This window comes from Orycteropus afer, unplaced genomic scaffold, assembly GCF_000298275.1.
Source record: "Orycteropus afer afer isolate SDZICR_OR568_19922 unplaced genomic scaffold, OryAfe1.0 scaffold00005, whole genome shotgun sequence".
Lineage (NCBI taxonomy): Eukaryota > Metazoa > Chordata > Mammalia > Tubulidentata > Orycteropodidae > Orycteropus > Orycteropus afer.
This window is the reverse complement of record NW_006921592.1, coordinates 31924288-31933089: the sequence shown is the minus strand read 5'-3', so window position 1 is coordinate 31933089 and position 8802 is coordinate 31924288.

Below are 8802 nucleotides of genomic sequence, written 5' to 3'. Positions count from 1 at the left end.
ACTGTACAGGGCAGTTCCACTCTGTTCTGTAAGGTCACATCAGTCAGAATTGATGGCAACTAACACCACCACCATGTCTGGGTAGTAGGATTATGAGTAACTATGTTTTCTTTTATTAGCTTTCTTTATTTTGCCAAGCTTCTCACATTGGATAAGTGTTTTTTCCATCATCAGAAAATGTATGTTGTCTTAAAAATCAAGCAAGGTGAAGGAATAAGAACTGTAAACCAAGGCAATGTGGTTGTTATTAGGTCCCATAGGGTCAATTTCAACTCATAGGCCCCATGGACAGATTAGAATACATAGGGCTTTCTTCACTATAATTTCTACAGAAGCAGATCACCAGCTCTTTCTCCCATGGAGCCACTGTGTGGGTTCAAACCGCCAACTTTTCGGTTAGCAGCCAATCATCTAACCATTGCACCACTGGGATATTCTTTTTTTCCTTCCTTCCCTCTCTCTCTTTGTCGCCGCTCTTTCTCTCCCCACCACTTTTTGGTTAGCAGTGGAGCACTTAACCTTTGCACCATACATTGTCTCTTATCCTCCTTTCTTTCAATGATACATTACCCAGTCACTTCTGATCCAGGAAAAAAGGTAGATGTGAATAACTCACATTCACTTGCTGGAAGTTAGGCTTGTCCTGCAAGAACTCTTCAAGAACAGGACTGAAAAATGATTAGACTAGATGGAAGAGGGTGCAGGGCCAAGAAGGGAGATCCCTGAAAAGTGGGCAAAACTTGAGGACATAAACAAAACCAAACCAAACCCACTGCCATCAAGTCAATCCTGACTCATAGCGACCCTTTTAGAACAGAGTAGAACTGCTCTGTGGTTGTAAATTTCCAAGGTTGTAAATCTTTATGGAAGCAGACTGCCTCATCTTTCTGCTGCAGAGTGACTGGTGGGTTCGAACCGCCAAACTTTTGGTTAGCAGCCAAATACTTTAACCACAGCCCCACCATAGCTCCTTGGAGGACATGAAGAGGCAGGAAATCCCCATGACCTTGAGGGAGGTTGCCGACAGAACATCACAAGGAAGAAGAGACCAGATATTCAGTGTGGAATGTTTTGTGCAAGAATCATTCACAGGATTTTTTTTTTTTTTTTTTTTTAATCCATTGGCTGTCTAAAAAGAAACCATGATTAGAGTTTACCGTGATGAATGGATCTTCCCATGCTGCTGAGTAACCATTCTCCGTGGCTCTTTTCCAGTCCTGCTCATAGGTTAATGATGATTCGTATTTCATTTTGAAATTTTGTGAAGAGACTTCTGACAGTGATAAGGTTCCTAACAATCAACAGATTAGAAGAGGAACTCTCTATTCACACCTCCAACTCTTAATTAAAACATGCAGTTTATTCTTTCTGGCTGTTATTTTTGGTATAACCCATACAATTGCAAAACCACCCTGTCATGGAACAAATTGCCAAATGACCTCACATAAACCCTGAGGAATACTGGGAGCCACCTCCGCTGCCCTCCTCTCTCCTGGATTATAAACACCCTTTCACAAAAGATGATGCTACTAACTTACCACTCAGCACTGGGTGACTTTTTCAGTGGGGTTCAAATAAGCATATTTACCCCACCACATGTCTTACTATTCAATCTTCTCAGGAGCAAAAATTTGCAGCTGCCAACCTTGGTGAAAGATCCAGCCAATGGCCAGAGGACAGAAGGAAGCTATAAGGAGTCCCTGTTGTTGTTGTTGTTGTTGTTATGTGCCGTCGAGTCAAACCCGACTCATAGCGACCCCTCCTTGGGTTTCCGAGGCAGTATCACTACGGAAGTAGGATTGCCCAACCTTCCTTCCTTCTGAGGAGTGGGTGGTGGGTTTGAACCGCCAGCCGTCTGGTCAGCAGGCAAGTGTCTTAGCCACTATGCTACCAGAGCTCCCTACCAAAAAAAAAAAAACCACCTCACTGCCATTGAGTCAATTCCAACTTATAGTGACCCCCTTTGGGTTTCTGAGGCAATAAATCTTTACAGAAGTAGATTGCCCAGTCTTCCTTCCATGGAGTGGCTGGTGAGTTTGAATGGCCAACCTTCTGGTTAACAGTCAAATGTCTTAGGCACTACGTCACCAGAGCTCCTTTAAGGAGTCTCTGGGTGGGGCAAATGATTAATATGCTTAGGAGCTCTGGTGGCAGTGCCTAAGGCATTTGACTGCTAACCAGAAAGCTGGAGGTTCAAACCCACCAGCCACTCCTCGAAAGGAAGATTGGGTCAATCTACTTCCGTAGTGATACTGCCTCAGAAACCCAAGGAGGGGTCTCTATGAGTCAAATCGACTTGACAGCAGTGAGTTTGGAGTTTTTGGTTTTAGCTGATCACTGAAAGGTTGGTAGTTCAAGTCCACCCAGAGACACTTTGGAAGAAAGGCCTGGAGATCTACTGAAAAATCAACCAGTGAAAACCCAATGGAGCACAGTTCCACTCTGACACACATGGGGTCTTAATGAGTCAGAATCAACTGCAATTGGTTGGTTGATTGAGTCCACAAAACTGTGTTCTTGGAATCCATAAGCCAGATTCTCTCCACCATCCAGACAGGTAAGGGTTAGGATTAGACCTCTTCAAAGTATAATCTGCGGTTACTAAAAGAACCAATCCACAATCTAATTCCACCATCTACTATTTTTATGAATGGCTAGGGGCTATTTACTGGTAACTTGCTTAGTGAACTACTAAGGGTTACTAGTATGTGTTATTATTAAGCTAAGTGTACTGCCAGAGTTTACTATGGACTAATTCTATGTTCTCCTAAAATGGCTGAGTGCCAGGCATGCTTGTCAATGTTCCAAGGACCCCACTGGGCATGGCCCACAGGAAAACAGAATGCCTGCCACTTTTTAGAAAGGACACTTACGAAGGAGCACACAACTGTTGATTTGAGGTGGTCCAGTTTTTTTTAACGACTGTTAATTTTCCCTTACAATTATAAATTGCTCCTAGTTTAGCATCTTTATTATGATGTTAATTTGCTGTGGGTTGTTGAGTAATGAGAACAATGTTTGTTTGAGTGTTTACTTCCATCCAGGAACTATGCTAAGAATGTTGTATACTCACTGATTGCTTGTAACAATACTTTGAGGCAGGTAATGGTATCATCTTCCTTTTACAGTTGAAGAAACTAAGGCACAGAGAGGCTAAATAACTTGACTGAGGTCACACAAGGAGTTCTCGTGTTTCAGTGGCTAAGGCATCTGGCTGCTAACCAAAAAGTCACCAGTTTGAACCCACCACAGGAGAAAGATGAGGGAATCTGGTTCTGTGAAGATTTATAACCATGGAAATGTTCTGAACAGTTATACTCTGTCCTATTCAGTCATTATGAGTTAGAATTGACTTGATGACAGTGGGTGGTTAAGGTCACACAGCTGGAAACTGCAGAGCCAGGCTTCAAACTCAAAAAGCTATATTCTAGATCAGGAATCAGCAAACTTTTTGTGTAAAAGGCCAAAGAGTAAATTTTTAGGATCTTTGTCACAACTAAGCATCTTTGCAGTTGTAGCACAGAAGTTGTCATAGATACTACATGGACAAATAGACATGGTTGTGTTCCAATAAAACTTTATTTACACAAACAGGCAGTGGCTCAGATTAGGCCTGTGGGCTGTATGTAGTTCACTGACCTCTCTAGAAGATCTAGTGGCATAGTGCCTAAGGCATTTTACTACTACCAGAAGGTTGGAAGTTCAAACCCACCAGCCACTCCATGGAAGGAAAACTGGACAATCTACTTCTGAAAAGATTTACTGCCTCAGAAACCCAAAAGGGGTCACTATGAGTTTGAATTGACTTAATGGCAGAGAATTTGGTTTGGTTTGCTAGATCCCTCACTCTTAACTATCATGACACTAGCACTCATCTTGTTAGCTTCCAGTGAAGCACAATTTGCATATTTGAAGGCTAAAGTTTCCAATAACTATACTGAGACACAAAGGCATTGCAATTTAAATATTATTTATCCATTCCCCTACTGATTTAAAAAAAAAAAAAAAAAAACCACCTCACTGCCATCAAGTTGATTTCCACTTACAGTGACCCTTCCTTGGGTTTCCAAGGTGGTATCTATGGAAGTAGATTGCTCAGTCTTCCTCCTGAGGAGTGGCTGGTGGGTTTGAACCTCCAGCCTTCTGGTTAGCAGTCAAATGCCTTAGGCACTATGCTATCAGAGCCTATTGATAAAGCAGATACAATATATGCTTGTACAACAGTACTCTTATTGGTGATGTAAGGCTTGGTAAACTGGCCTTTAATTTTTTTTTTAATTGCAATATACGATCAAAGTAAACATAAAATTATTTGACTTTTAAAGTTTTTATTGCAATATTTGTCGATGTAAAATCCATACATAAGCTTATTATTTTATTTTAAAGAACACCATCCACATATTTTTGGTCCCAATGATTTTCATGATCCAGCTGGAACATGTGAGATAAGGAGGCCAAGGAATCTTACAAGCTACCTAGGATGGCTCCAAAAATGTTCAAGAGCCCCCAAAAGGACTCAAGGAATCTAGGGGAGCTTCTAAAGCCCAATCATGTGATAGTTTGAACCCCCCCCCCCCCGCTATGCCACAGAGGAAAGGCCTGTTGATCTGCTTTTGTAAAAATGACGTCAAGAAAGCCCTATGGAGCAGTTCTACTCCGTAACACATGGGTTACCGTGAATCGAGGTTGACTGATGCATCAGTCATGGTGCAGAGTGGCCAGTGGGACACAGTTTCCAAATGAAAATCTGGCATTGACGAAGTCAGAATCTTGTAGAACTCTTCCTTTCTTACTCTGTAGAATGACATCAAAAAGAAAAGGAGACTTTCCAAGGTTGGGTGCCTGGGAAAGGCGGAGTTAAAATTTAGTTGGGCTACTTTCTTTGCTGCTGGAGATCAAAGCATTCAATATAAAGAATGACAAATGTTCCCAAGGATGAGCTTGTGAGCATTTCCCAAACATATCTGACCACAGAACCTTCTCTACCCCCTTCCTCCCACTCCCACACTGAGCAGCCTACCAAATGAACATTGCAGAGAAAACACTTTGGGAAAAACTGTTTATGATTAAATTGGTCTTCATTCTGCTTCAGTATTGTACTAGAGGGTAGAAATCCACACTAAAGGCATGAGAGTTAGAGGAAGAGAGACTGGGCTTCAATTCAAGCAAGGATTTGCCAACTATGGACTTGCCCACCTCAGAAAGCAGTGACCAAACCCCCAGGATAGAAAACATTCAAGGATCGAGGAATACAAGGTTCAGAGGACTTTGGGGGCTACAGTCCAACCATTCTTGAGATTCTTATTCCCCAAAGCGTGATGAAGAATTCAAATTACTCCTTTAGTTGTAAATAGATATCAAACGTCATTTACATTTTATCACAAACCTGTTGGGTGCCCTCGAGTCCATGCCAACTCACAGTGACCCCAAACGACAGAGCAGATCTGCTCCGTAGGGTTTTCTTGGCATCATCTAGGCTCTTATCTTTACAGGAGTGGATCACCAAATCTTTTCTTCCTGGAAAGTGGAGCAGTTGGTGGGTTCAAACCACTGACCATTTGGTTAGCAGCTGAGTGCTTAACCATTGTACTACGAAAGCACCTCACCACAATCCTAGATTAAAAATATCTAAAAGTTCTACTCAGCCTGCTTCCTAACATTCACCTTGGGTTCCCCAGTTTTCGTGTTTGGCTCCTCTGAGGGTTCTTCTGGGCAGTCAGCTGAGAGCTAGAGCTCAGGATTGCATGACAGTGACGGCCAGATGGTGACATTTCTAATATTCCCTTTTTAAGAGGAGTAGGTTTCATGAGTCACCTTGGGTGGCATAGTAATTTTGCAGCTGTTTAATGTTTGTGAGGCACAGATAGTCCTTTATAAGCCACAGTGCCCAGACTTGGCAGAGATCCATCACCTATTTATGGCCTGAAATACAGGGGAAGAGGTCAAGGGAGGTAGTTCGCTCTCTGGAATGGAGTCAGGCAGATGATAAGGCTCCAGGTCAGAGTTAACACGAAGGTGGATCACTGTATTGTGTTCTCTGAATGACTTCCTGTGAGCAGAACCCAACAGCAACACATCTGTTGATGTACAATACTTAGTCACATAGAAAAAAGAAGACGACAAACTGGAGACAGTCAAAAAGAAGTAGGAAATTTTAAAACAGGAGTAATACATTAGGGTAAGACCACACATAGTCCAGAGACTACTGTAATGCAGACCTGGAAGAGTCTCTGGTAGGCTGGCTGTTCTGTTCATATGTTCGCTGTGGCTTCTCCCAGCAAACAAATGCTCATCATTAACTAGTTCCTTGAAGACACACCCTTGTATCAATCATTCTTGCATTTCTGTTACCTAGCTCAATGCCTAAGGAGCTCTGGTGGTGTAGTGGTTAAGACATTTGGCTGCTAACCAAAAGGTTGGTGGTTTGAACCCACCAGCTGCTCCATGGAAGAAAGATGACACAGTCTGTTTCCATAAAGATTTACAGCCTTGGAAACCCAATGGGTGTCACTATGAGTCAGAATTGACTTGATGGCAGTGGATTTTTTTGGTTTGACCTCGATGCCTGATACATGTTAGTTGTTAGTTGCCATGGAGCTGGTTTATATATAGAAGAATGCCTGATCCTGAGCCATCTTCATGATTGTTGGTATGTTTCAGTCCATTGTTGCAGCCACTGTGTCAGCCCATTTCATTCACAGTCTCTCTATACATCTTGTTATTGTTGTTAGGTGCTGTTGAGTCAATCCCAACTCATAGGGACCATATAGGACAGAGTAGAACTGTCCCCACAGTGTTTCCAGGAGCAGATCACCAGGTCTTTTGTCCACAGAGCCACTGGGTAGGTTCAAAACACCAATCTTTCAGTTGTTGTTGTCATTACATGCTGTCGAGTCATCTCTGAACATAGCGACCCCTCCTTGGGTTTCCAAGGCAGTATCACTATGGAAGTAGAGTGCCGAACCTTCCTTCCAAGGAGTGGTTGCTGGGTTTGAACCTCCAGCCTTCTGGTTAGCAGTCAAGTGTCTTAGGCACTACGCTACCAGAGCTCCCATCTTTCAGTTAGGGTGCTTAACTGTTAGCACGTTTAACCACCAGGGCTCTGTGAGAGAAATTCACCTTTATGGACTTTTTGAAAGCTGATAACTAGCTAGGATCATAATGCAAATGCACTGCCATCAAGTCGGATCCAACTCTTGGCGACTCCTCCTTGGGTTTCCAAGGCAGTATCACTACAGAAGTAGATTGCCCAATCTTCCTTCCAATGGTTTGAACCGCCAGTCTTCTGGTTAGCATCAAATGCCTTAGGCACTACACTACTAGAGCTTCCACGAGGATCATAAGCATCTAGAAATGGCTAGCGGAGAAGCTGCTAGATCCCAAGCTCCTTGTGAACTGGGCTAGATCTTGCATCTTGTATTGCCAGCGTATAATACATTACCTGACATATAATAGATGTTCTAAAAATATGTGGTTAAAACAATGGGTGCAGGAAAAAGGACCAGGTGCTAAGTTCCCATTTTCATAATCTAGAATCATATTTGTCCCCTAAGCAAAATCACAGTACTGCTGACTCATGCTGAGTTGTCACCCATTGTACCCTTCATTTTTAAAAACATATTTATGTATAACCACTTATTTCCTGGAGTTTTAGCAGACTTGCATTTGCCATCCTTTAAGTTAAAACAAGGCCTGGAAATCTGCATATTTTTAGCAGCAGATGAATAAAAACCAAAGGCATTGACCTATGAGACATTGCCCATTCAGAAAGGAAGCCCTAGGGAGCATGCACTAGCCCACAATCTGGGAGCTCTCTTTGACTTCCCATGGCTGGGGTCCTCCATGCAAAATGCTTTTCTGGGAGGTACATGCCTTCAGGGTCAGCCTGGCCACTGACGTTGCCTTTGCCTTGGCCTAAGAGGCACCATCAAGAGGCTAGTGTGGGCATTTGCATAGTCTTTAGTGCCTGCTCTAACACATGCCAATCATTCCCATGATGGGCCAGTAAGCCGCTGAGCAGGATCCTGGTGCTGAAAGTCCTGAAAATTTAATGTCTAACATCCTGTTTCCAGAAAGAGTGCTTCTGGTCTGGTTAACTTCTGCTTCTGGGTCTGGACCCAGATAAATATACTGTAGTTCCTGTTCCAGTTACCATTGAGTCGAGTCCGACTCATGGAGAACCCATGCATGTCAAACTCAAACTGTACTCCATAAGGTTTTCAATCGCTGATTTTTGGGAAGTAAATCACCAAGCCTTTCTTCCAAGGTACCTCTGAGTGGACTCGAACCTCCAACCTTTCAGCTGTAGTCAAGCCCCTTAATTATTTGCACCAACTGAGAACTCCCTAGTTACTGTTAAGACCTGGTAATCTATCTGGGAAGGTTATGGAAATAACTAATAACCACTATAACCCAGTGACTAATTGGGATGTTCTCTCACTATTGATTCAGAACAGAACACTAATAAAATGGAAGCTACACTCCCTAATCTCTGTATTGAGAGTGAGGAGTCTTGATTGATAGATATGTGGTTGGACTTCTTAAATGGTACTGGTACCAGCTGTAAAGTTAGCTGTAAACCAAAGCTTCTGCCCTGCTACTGAGCATCAGTGGCCAAATTCTGCAATGTTATGTAGTATTTCCATGCAGCTGCACAGCACTTGGTGAGGTTGGACAGGGTGATGTGATGCACACAGAACTCAGGGTCATAAGAGTCAATGTTCAAAACCCAGCTTCCTAATAGTTACATTCTCTGAGCAAGTGACTGAGCCTCATTTAAAAAAAAAAAAAAATGGAATGTGT